Source organism: Periophthalmus magnuspinnatus, chromosome 18 (genome assembly GCF_009829125.3).
Source record: "Periophthalmus magnuspinnatus isolate fPerMag1 chromosome 18, fPerMag1.2.pri, whole genome shotgun sequence".
In the NCBI taxonomy this organism is placed as follows: Eukaryota; Metazoa; Chordata; class Actinopteri; order Gobiiformes; family Gobiidae; genus Periophthalmus; species Periophthalmus magnuspinnatus.
This window is the reverse complement of record NC_047143.1, coordinates 22977481-22989474: the sequence shown is the minus strand read 5'-3', so window position 1 is coordinate 22989474 and position 11994 is coordinate 22977481.

Sequence of the window (11994 nt, the reverse complement as noted above, 5' to 3'; positions counted from 1 at the left end):
GAGTGCCATCACTCATGTCTCACAGCAAGAAGGTTGGTTCGATCCCCGGGTCACCAGGCCTTTCTGTGTGGAGTTTTTCATGTTTCTCCCCGTGTCTGGATGGGTTTCCTCCGGGTACTCCGGTTTCCCCCATCAACAAAAACATGAACGCCCTTCGAGACAACTGTTGTTGTGATTTTGGGCGTTACAAAAATAAATGAATTGAATTGAATTGAAATTGAATTGAATTGAATTGAAATTGAATTGACACTAACTGTTGAAGCTTTGCAGCCGGAGTCCTTTCCCATTCTTGCTGAAAGTAAAACTTCAGTTGCTCAGCAGTCCGGGGTCTTGGTTGTCGTATCTTGCGCTTCATAATGTGCCACACATTTTCAATTAGAGACAGGTCTGGACTGCAGGCAGTTGAATGTATGTTATACTCTAAGGGGGAAAAATAATCGTACTCATTTGGGTACTGCACATTTATTGGAAAGTAAGCCTACAACTACTACAACTGCAAGTGCTACTAGACGACTTTTACAGTACTTCACTGCCAAAATTCTTACTGATTCTTGAGGATGAGGAGTCTAATGGGATACTGCGCACATCTCTGATCTGTCAGTCTGTCTCTTATACCCTGAGTCTGTCTCTTATACCGAGCTACTATTACAACCCAACATCCAAAACCTGACTAGTCTTGATAGACACGTCTTTACAAATCAGAAAAATTGGTTCTTATTCTGTCAAAACAAGTAGGCAGCAAACAAATCAAGAACAGGAAGAATATGCACCACGTGAAGAACTCTTGCTGTTCAGATAATAATAATAATAATAATAATAATAATAATACATTTTATTTATAATGCGCTCTTCAGTGCATAGCATCTCAAAGTGCTACAATAAAACAAGAACTTTAAACCAGTACTGATTGCTAAATGCTAAAAAAAACCCAACAATAAGCTTTTCTAAATAAAAAGGTCTTTAGATAAGCTTTAAAAAAGTCCAGGCTCTGTGTGGCTCTCAGCTGGACAGGGAGGCAATTCCAGAGTTGTGGTGCAGATGACCGTCAAACACTTACTTTGAATGACAATCTTTGTTTATATTGTAGTGAAACATGCAAAATGTTTGGAAAAAAGTGAATTAACCGATGCTACCAATTAACTCTAGATAAAACATTCACTTCATGGTTACTGGTCACATTTTTATATAGCTTTTTTTCAGCTTCGAGGCACTTTACATGAAGGAACGCAACGCCAACCTGTAGGTCGGTGGATTTAACCTCTCTACCAATGATGTTTACATCAAGACTTGGATTTGAACCACCAACCTTCAAATCAGTAGACAAAGCTCTACCAACTGAGCCATTTGCTTCCTGCACCACAGTTTGAGACCCTCATGCACTTCCCATGTCTTGAACTCCTCACGCTGCCCGTCGAGACCCGATAGTGACATTTTGAGTGTGGACATGTCACTGAACGCGCATCAGTGCTTTAGGACTGACGTCACCCGCTCCTCCTTTATCATTCAATCATGTGCTACCATCTCCATTATGTCATTATGCCTGGAGGACCGCGGCCGCCTTTAGAGAGCCTTCTGCATCAATATGGGCCCGGCATTGAGAGAAATCATTGAGCTAGACACATGGCCTCAAAGTGTCGCTCTAATTAAAGGTCTAATGTTTCATCTTGTGTATGTCTTTTCCATTTCGCCTCGCACCAGTCCTGTCCAAAAGGGGGAAAATGCTCAAGCGGCGCTGGACAAAAAGCCTGATGAATAGACCCTGATTAACCTGTCATGTTCCGGACAGGTATCCATTAGAGGCTTTAATCAAAGTCTCCACGCCATGAAATTGACATTTTCAACCCACCATCGTGCCCCGGGAGCGTTCAGTCGCACCAAAAGTCACTGCTCCCGTATCTCCGCAGCTATCATTTGATTTGTCTGTCTGTGCTCTGTGTATTTGAGGGGCTATTGTGTGCTCGAGCTGGCACCCTGTAGTATAGATGAGGTTTTTTTTATTGTTTAAACAAGGAATCCTGACCTGGTGTTGTTTTTGTCCTTTGATCAAGAGGGAGTGGGTTATGTTCTCTACTACACCTGTCACGATAACACATTTTGAAGTGTGATATATCGTTGAGTAGTAAAAACAAAATGTAAAATCTGTCAGCTGGACGGAAAAGTAGTAGGAGTGAAGATGTTTCGCTCCTCGTCCAAGCTCTGGTCAGATTACTGCTGGACACTGCCTTATATCTATCTGAAAGAAGGAGCTAGCTTCACTGAAACTGAAAACACCTATTGTTTACAGTTTTTTTTTTGTTGGCTTGGTCTGTTTAGCTTCACTAAGTGTGCACTGTGCCTGAGTCATACTTATGATAGTCATTCAAGCCCCTAATGAGTGATTTCGCCCCTATTGTTATATATCGTTGAAATAAATTTAGGTGATAAACGATAATATTGAAACAAAATCAGAAAGTAGAATTAGCCCCCAAAAAGTATAGAAGAAAATATGAGTTATAGAAGTTTTATAAATCAAATTTCTTCAGCTCTAATCTCATTGTAGAACAGAAAAATAACCCAAATTCTCCCTCTAGTATAAAAAAAGTACTCATGATAAATACTGACCCCCCAAAAAATATTGTTCCATCTGTCATTGAGCAATAAGTGGATACAGTAATATTGTGACAGGTCAAACCTCCACACACACTTGGATCTCAACCTGTGGATTTCATTGGGCCCCCAAATTAGTCTAAATTTACCCAAGGTTAAATTATGTTCAGAAAATAATTCATTCGTGGGTTGTGGGTTCATATTTGGCTTGGCCAGGGTAATACAGCAAATTAAGTTAGATACCAGTTAGATAATACGTTTGAGACCAGTCAGTAAACACATGATCACTCACTATTTAATGATTGGGTCTTGATCCTAGACCAGACATGGGCAAACACCGGCCCGGGGGCCACACATGGCCCTTTGGGTTTATTAATCCGGCCCACCGAACATGACCAAATTATATTAAACTAGGCAAGGGTAAATCTTGTTCAAATTACCTTTTCAACAAGTTGTTGAGATTTTGGCACTTGATAAAACTGAATGTGAGTTTATTTAACTGAAATTTCATAAATTAATTATTAATTGAATTAATGTCTTTGTACAATGAAGCCAAAATCTCTACTGTGATATATATATATATATATATATATATATATATATATATATATATATATATATATATATATATATATATATATATATATATATATATATATATATATATATATATATATATATATATATATATATATATATATATATATATATATATATATATATATATATATATATATATATATATATATATCCTGGCCCAGCCCCTCTGTCACATATTAGATCCCATTGTGGCTCGTGTGTCAAAAAGTTTGCCCACCCCTGTCCCAGGACATTTTGATGAATTGACCATAAAGATACCACACTGAATGATTTCCTGCTGCACAGATATTTCACCCACAAACACAAGTATCTGTATAACTCCAGTCATTGGTCATAGTCAGTGTTTGACTTAAGTACAAGTAACAAAGTACTGTACTTAAGTAGAATTTTTAGGTATTTGTACTTTACTTAAGTACATTTTACAGAGGATACTTCATTCCATTTGAGAGCAGGTATGTGTACTTTCTACTCCACTACATTTTTGAAGTGGACTGAAAAGTCTCCCTCTGTCTGATCCTCTGTCTGTGGAGCAGTTTAGACCTGATTAAAAACCCACCTTTTCTCCTGGGCATTTGGTCCTAACTAGGGCAGGACATCTTGGTGTTTTATTGTTCTTTACCTGTGTCGTATTTTAACTGTATCGCGCTTTGGGCAGCTTAAGTTGTATTTTAAATGTATGTATGTTAGTAGTTTTCATATGATTTGAGGGGTTATTTTTTACCATGTTCGTAGTAACATCCCGAGTAAAGTTTTTGAGTTTAAACTTTGGCTTTGAGCAAAACAAAAATCATCCACAATTGCTTCATACTGCTACTGTTCACATGTGCCAAATACTTTCACTTTTTACTCTCAAAGCACATTTTTAAACAGGTACTTAAATACTTTGCCTTCAGTACAGTTTTTCATGTGATACTTTACCTTTTACTTGAGTAACTTTCTACCTGTGTATCTGTACTTTTACTCGTGTGTTTGGTGTAAGTTCCTGTTCAAACGTCCCTGTCCTCCCTGTGTGACTTCACCCCCATCCTCCCTCCTCCCTCCTCCCTCCCTCGTTCCTCTCTCCTGCTGTTCTGGTGTCTCCCGTTGGGGGAGAGGGAGCGCTCCTTGTTTTGATGTAGGATTTGATAGATTTGTTTGCCGCTGCATTCATTTGCTCTGTATCAGAAAGGTGACGGGCCGTAAAATGAAAATTTGCCTTAGATTTTCAGCATGACTGTTTGGGGCCAAATGTGAAAGAACTCCCTCTGCATTTCAGATACTTTTTTAATATCTGACGTATGAGTGAATAGAGTATGTGACAATTAATATGGATAGTATTTGATGTCTGCCTTAAATATTCAAAGATAAGGCAGATTAAGTCTATTACGTTATATGTGGACAGGACTTGCACTTGTTTTTCTGCTCATAGAAGAAACCTCCAGATTAAAATGTGACAGTTATGGATAGAGTCCTGCTTTTCAGGTAATTAGATTCAATTAGAATGCATGTTGTCGTCTTGGGAAGCCCACAGCCTCTAATTAAAATGAATGCGATGCAAACATTTTGTTGTTGAGCAAGCTGAAGGAGAGAAAGTTGGAACAGTGGCCCAGCTTTTTCTTAAAAGGTTAATGAAAATGATTTAACAGAATTGACCTGCTCTGTGGTATACTTTTATAGACTGTATATATGAACGGACATAGCTAACCTCCTCGCTGCCATGTTTCAAATAAGAAGAGAGCATGGGCACGCTTCTGGCTCCATCGACCCTGGCTCCAATTCACTTTCTATTGAAAAACTGTCAGTCCTCTCTCCGTAACTGCTGCTGTCAGACGCGTCATTTTGGTCTTAAATGTTCGTATTAACCCACTCTACATGATCCTGTTTTTTTTTTATTTTACTATTATGTCCGTAAATCAAGAAATCAACATTAATAACAGACAAATTAGGCGCCTTCTTTCCCAGAGGTTGCTCCCGTTAGCGTTGGCAACAGGTTTGATTGACAGTGTTACTAAGCGTCCGCTCCCTGCCAAACCAGTGGTGCGGTTGGGAAGGGGCGTTACCTTCAACATTCTCGCTCTGGATTGCCTCTTTGGTTGCTATGATACTCGTGGTCGGAATTCCAAACACAGAACTTGGGCTGAGCTTCATTCGACTGGAGCTGAACGCTGTGGGTGACGTCACAGTCCCTTAGTCCACTTCTTTACACAGTCTTTTTACTTTACTGTTTTCCTCTGCAGTTGACCCAGTGTAACTTTGCAGCGGTCCATAGAAACACCTTTGTCAGGAGGCTACAATTGTGAAAAAAAACCAAAAAAACTACAATTACTCACGATTACGAGATGATAAGGGGTGTTTCGGGTTAGTTTATGGTTATGTTAATGTGACATTAACAGCCAACACCATTACATTTACATTTTGCTGTCTTGATCAAATTCAGATCTATTATTTCTGCTGCCATCGTCTCACAACTTATCTTTTACTTTCTTCAGTCTGGTTGGGTAATAAAACCCAAGAGTTCGTTCCAGTTTGGCTCATACGGGCTGCTCTTTGGCATGCACTCTGAACTCCGAGGTGTGTTTTTAATTCAAGCCTGTATTCTCTCCACTGTCAGAGGAAGCTCCCTTGGCCTTGGTCATAAGCGACCATCACAGCTCTTCCTCCTCTATCGCTCCTCTGCGCCGTGAGCTGCAGCCGAAGCAGAGCAGCAAGGTGGCCACCCCATTGCTCTTCCACCGGGTGCTCCGCCGGTGTCACCCGCGCTCCGCATGATGGAGCACCCTCATTCTGAAGGTGAGAGTCTGGCCTGGACCCACTTCTTTAATCCCGCTCGACTCCTGCCACCTTGTTCACAAAGATAAATGGACTTTTGACACTGGCATCACACAAAAGACCCAGCCACTATAAACAAACACTATTTATTTTCCTCTGCTTTGTTTTCCTTGTTATTGGGTTTTGATTTGACAAGTTTTGTTGTTTTGAGTCATAAACTGTTGGTGCTTCTTAAGGTGACCTTATCCCTTTTTCATGATTCTTTCTGGCAGTCACCACGGCCAATAATCGGACAAAAATGAACGTTTTGTCATTTATTAGATTTTGTCAGTGGTCAAATTTTTATGTAGTGCTTGTTCACCTTCAAGGCGCTCAAAGCACACATTTATACAACAATGCACACAGACACTGGGGGTGAGGTGGGTTAAGTGTCTTGCCCAAGGATTCAACAACAGCATTCATTTGTGAGAGCTGGAATTTCACCCTTATCTGTGGGTCAATGGATCTGACCACTCAACCAAAGATGTTTTATGTCGAGAGCTAACACCACCAACCTTCAGATCAGCGGACAAACTACCAACTGAGCTACTGCCACTGTTTTGTCATGATTCTTCAAAATGACAGCATTATTATTACATCACCACAGCTGCTTATTTGTGACACTTAACTTAGGAGATGTAGTGAAACGTGATGATATCAGTATTACAATTTTGACTATAGTGTTTATAATACTTCAAAAAAATGTAAATGGCCAAAAAAATAACTATAATGTCCCAAATAAGAGTCTAACAAGATCACTGGATATTGTTTTGTGCAATACTTGGACTTTATCTTGACATATGCAGCCATGTTTAACACACTGTCACCAAAAATAGAAATTCTTTTTTTTCAATACAGTATCACCCCTTCGTACTTCACTGTGATTGGTTAAATCCAGCTGTCACTCAGAGCATGTGTGTGTTTGATCATAGAGCTACATTAAACAGAAAAGCTCTTACATAACACAGCACAATTACATTTTATATGGATGGTATAACGGGTGATATCAGAGGATTTCTCCAGATATCGGTATCGGTATCTGAAATTTTTGCCAATATTAGCCACTGATATATTTTCTGCACTGCCCCCAGTCTCTGTGTGTCAGATGTGTCTTTTTGTTCTGACTAAATGAGTGAAAATATGAAGTTACATCCCAAAAAAATACATTTTGTCATTATTTTTACAAAACTTTAAAGGTCCTATATTACACAAAACTGACTCTTCAGCTATAATATTGTTACCTCCTCAAAAAACAATCCCAAAGATGTGTTTTGTTTCATTCATATATGTTTGGGTAACACCATGTCTGTATCTCCAAAGCTCAAAATGCTCTGTTCCACCTTGTGATGTCATGAAGTGGTAGTTTTCAAGTTAACAGCTCCGTTTCTCTTTAGTTCAGTGGAGAGACTTTTCATTTATTGGAGCTAATGTGTTTAAAATAGTTTGGGTGTATAATATTGCACTTCACAATGGAGTTTAAAAACATAGCGGAGCACTTCCTGTATTACCGCATGACATCACAAGGTGGAACTGAGCGTTAAACATGTGTGAATGAAACAAAACACTAACAACATTATAACAGATAAGAAAACAGTGTAATATAGTCCCTTTAACATGCATTTTCATTTAAAATTTGTTGTTTTCTCGCTCACCTCAGATCTAAGTAATTACATCGTCGGACCAGCAGGTGTGTCCATAACGTCCCCGATGCGGCGCTCCTCCCCGTCGAGCCCATGTTCCTTCACACGTCCCAGCATACACGCCACACACACACACACATGCATTTACCTCTCCTCCTGCCGCTTGTTGCGCAAATGGATTTTCATGCTTCACCTGTGCAGCTCTGTCAGAGTCAGAGCTGATGGCGAGAGCAGGATTCTGGTCACATCCAGATCCCCCCCTCCTCCGTTTGTCACTTTCCCGCTCGCTCATCTTTTGTCTAACTCCGCTTGTATTGATGCATTTCTTCGCGGGACTAATCTTTGTGCTGACTGTAGACAAGTAAAATGTTTTGGAAAATTCTCTTCTGAGGCAACTGGGATATTGTGCAAAAAATAATTCATAATTAATCGCACTTTTGGTAGTTTAGATACTACGTTAGGTTTCAGATTACATAATATTTTATAGGTCAATACTTATTAAAGGTTCTATATTACGCAAAATTGACTCTTGTGAGATTTAAGCCGTGTTATAAGGCTGTTACTTTATCAAAAACATACCTGGAGTTGTGTTTTGTTTCATTCACACATGTTTGAATAGCTCTTAATTACTAATCTCATCTCCAAAGCTCAAAACACTCTGTTCCACCATGTGATGTCATGAAGCAGTAGTTTTCACCTACAGCAGGGGCGTTGAAAGCATGATTTTACTTTTAAACCTTGTGTTGATTATTTTGTGTCTTAGCATAAAGGTGAACTTGTTTCTCTGTAGGAATGTGACACAAAACTTATTTAAGGATGTCTCCACTAGAACCAGTCGCTTCAGTCACTGGATACTGGTATTCCTCTTCAGGTTGACAAGAGGTCTAGCAATACATCTTTTTAGTGACTGCAGGCGTCTCTTAGTGACGCATTCTACCTCTCTGTAAACAGCTAACCATACATCTCTTTGTGACCTTGTACGGATAGTATGTAAAATTAGTTAAGTCCTTATAAGACCTGCCTTCTATAGATAGTACCTTGAAAAGGCTTTAAGTACTGGAAAACTCCTCTGAAACATAACGCATGTGCCTGCTGTCTGTAACTTCATTCATCTGATCAGATAAACTTCTTTCAACTCTCTACCTGGTCTGCAATCTCTTCCTTCACGATTTCAGGCGTCAAACTCATTTTCACCGAGGGCCACATCAATAAAATGGTTGCTCTCAAAGGGACAGACGTAACTGTAAGATAAATGTCACTACGTTTTAATCTTGTTAATTAACCATTTCTATATTTATTACTTATTCACGTAACAAATATTGCATATGGATTAGCATAGACATGAAAAAAATGGCTGTTTAACTGTGTATCTCCTGAAAAACTGACAGTCATACTTTTTAATTTACTTTGTCGCGGGCCACATAAAATGACGTGGTGGGCCGCATTTGGCCCACGGGCCTTGAGTTTGACACATGTGACCTACAGCGACCTTTTACCTTTAGTTCAATAGAAATCTGCAATTCCAGAGCTGAAATCATCCAAATGATTCTAGTGAAGGTGCAAGGAGTTTAAACAGACAGTGACGCACTTCCTGTATCACCACATGATGACATCACAACGTGGAAAAGACCGTTTCTGTTTGAGACAAGAACTCAGCCTAAATATTCCGGGTTTGTGTTCACTCATCTTTCGTCAAACTCCGCTCGTACTGCTGCATTTCTTCACGGGACAAATCTATGTGGACGAATAAAACATTTTTGAAAATTCTGTTGTAATCAAGCGCCGTTTCCCTTCGACTCCGCGTGCGCTCTGTTAATGCCGCGTGTTGTTCCGACACTTTTAATGACTTGCTAATCAAAACTTTAGCGATATTTCTCAGACTTTGTTTTCATCTGACTTGCACACATAATGAAAAGATCGTCTCCTCTGCCAGCACAAAGATATTGTTCCCCATACTGAAAGTCAGCTTCCCATTTGATGGCTTATCTCTTTTATTAGCTTGATGCTATTACTGGCATGGCTTCTTGGCTTTCATTACCCATTTTTATACCGTAATATTCTTCTGGATTTGTTATCACGGGCGAGTTCATCTTGTCGTGTTGTTATGCCTGATTGATTTGCGGGTTTCTGATCTCGCCCTCCACCCCTCACACGTTGCGCCTTGGCGGGTCGACGAGGTTACTTATTCACAAATGATAGACATCTTTATTAGGGGCAGAGCGGGCTTTAAACATTAAGCACGTTCACTTATCTGTACTTGTGCATCTCACCCGACATGCCCAAACTCATTTATCACGGAGGGGTCGACTGCACGGGTGCAGCCTGTGTGCCCTCCCTGTCAGCCTGAAGGACGGAGCAGCGGCGGGTCGGGCAGGAGCAGACAGGACCGGGCAGGTGCTGTGACCCAGTACGGGAACGGAGGGGCAGGATTTACAACTGGAACTGGAAGCAGTACTACATCAATGCAATGGGACTATCGGGCAAGGGTCAGGTATAGTGGACAAACAGACTGGGAGTAGAAATCCTCTGGTTCAGGGCTGAAGCTACTGGATGTAAAGATGTTTTTTATGTCAGCAAATCTACAAGGAAATTCTTGATTCCAAACATGTTCACAGCTAAAAGTAGAGTCAAAATTTGAACTTTTGAATTTTTGAGGCAATTAATGAGGATATTATTGTGCAAAATTCATAATTAATCCCAGGTTTGGTCGCTTAGATACTATGTTAAGTTTCAGATGACATAACAATATTCTATAGGGCAATATAATAATACTTTTAAAGTATTATTATATTACGCAAAATCAACTCTTTGTGAGATTTAAGCCATGTTACAATCATGTTACCTCCTCAAAAACACACCTGGAATTGTGTTTTGTTTCATTCACACATGTTTTAACGCGTTATTATAAGCTCAAAATGCAATGTTCCACCTTGTGATGTCATGAAGTGGTAGTTTTCCGCTACAGCTTATCTTCAAAATATAAAATGTAATATTGTATTTATTTATTTGTTTAATACATAATGCCCATGAATGTGAATATTAAAGCTTAAACCTTACACATTATTATTATTATTATATCATTGTATATTTGAATAAAAAAAAAAAAAAAAAGGCTTGTTTCACTCCAGAAAAAACCCAGAGCACATTCGATTTTTATATTTAAATGTTTAAATGTTCGCTCTACATTTTTTACCGTGGATTTTTGTCTGAAATATAATAAAACTCGAGTGGAAATGATTGATTTAACTATAAAAAAAATATATAAAAATTATCTTTTACCTTTAGTTCAGTAGAGTTTGGCAATACCAGAGCTGAAATTATCCAAATGATTCTTCTGAAGGTGTATAGAGTTGAGTTTAAAAACACAGTGGAGCACTTCCTGTTTTACCACATGACATCACAAGGTGGAACAGAGTATTTTCAGTTTGAGATAACAACTGAAACATATGTGAATGAAACGAAACACAGCTCCAGGCAAGATTGTGCTGAGGAAACAACATTAAAACAGAGATCTGAAAATAGTGTAATACGAGTTCTTTAATACAGATGGAAAAGCTCAAATAAATATTGTTAAAATGCTGATTTTTGTTGCAATATGGCGAGTTCTTGGGTGTAGTCGCTTAATACTAGCGTTCAACATTTGTGGATTTTTCTTTTATATACTAATTCCCATGAAAATACTATCTAACCAATCAGAAAACCACAAATATCGTAGTTAAAAAACAAAAAAAACAAAACAAACTTTGGCTATTAAATTATAAATCGTAATTTGGATAGCGCCAAAACAGATACGAATAAACAAACCATTAATACATTTCCTTGATAAAGATCCTTTCTAAAGTATGCACAAAGTTTGAAGGCACCCATTAGATTTTCCTTAAAAGAAGATCCATGCTTCCCCTGCAGCAGCTGTGGCTTGTGCTCTTGTGTTTGTGCCCAGTAGTGATGGCAGACGTCGTTAAAGCTCATGATGGCTCCTCGTCACATTAAGAACGAGCCGTGTGGATGCTACTTGTTTTGTGCAGAACATATCATTGTCTTCTCCCGCTGGGGGTAATGGCACTTGGCATTAACACTTGATGACACAGCAATTTATTTGTTTCTCAGCTTCCTGCTCATTCAAACGTGCTTTTTCTGGAGTTTTTTTTTTTTTTTTTTACACCCCGTACAGTTAGTACAGTTGCAGGATTACTCAAACATGCACTTGTAGCAAAAGAAAGTTTGACGTAATGTCGGACTAGAACCTTTTGAGACGATTAACTTAATTAACTTATCTTAAAGCAGAGCCGTGCTGCAAAATCGACTTTTCAGAGGTTTTAATCATGTTATAATTGTTTCTCCTGGACGTTTGCTCATTTGCTGAAGTTGTCTTTGGAGTGGT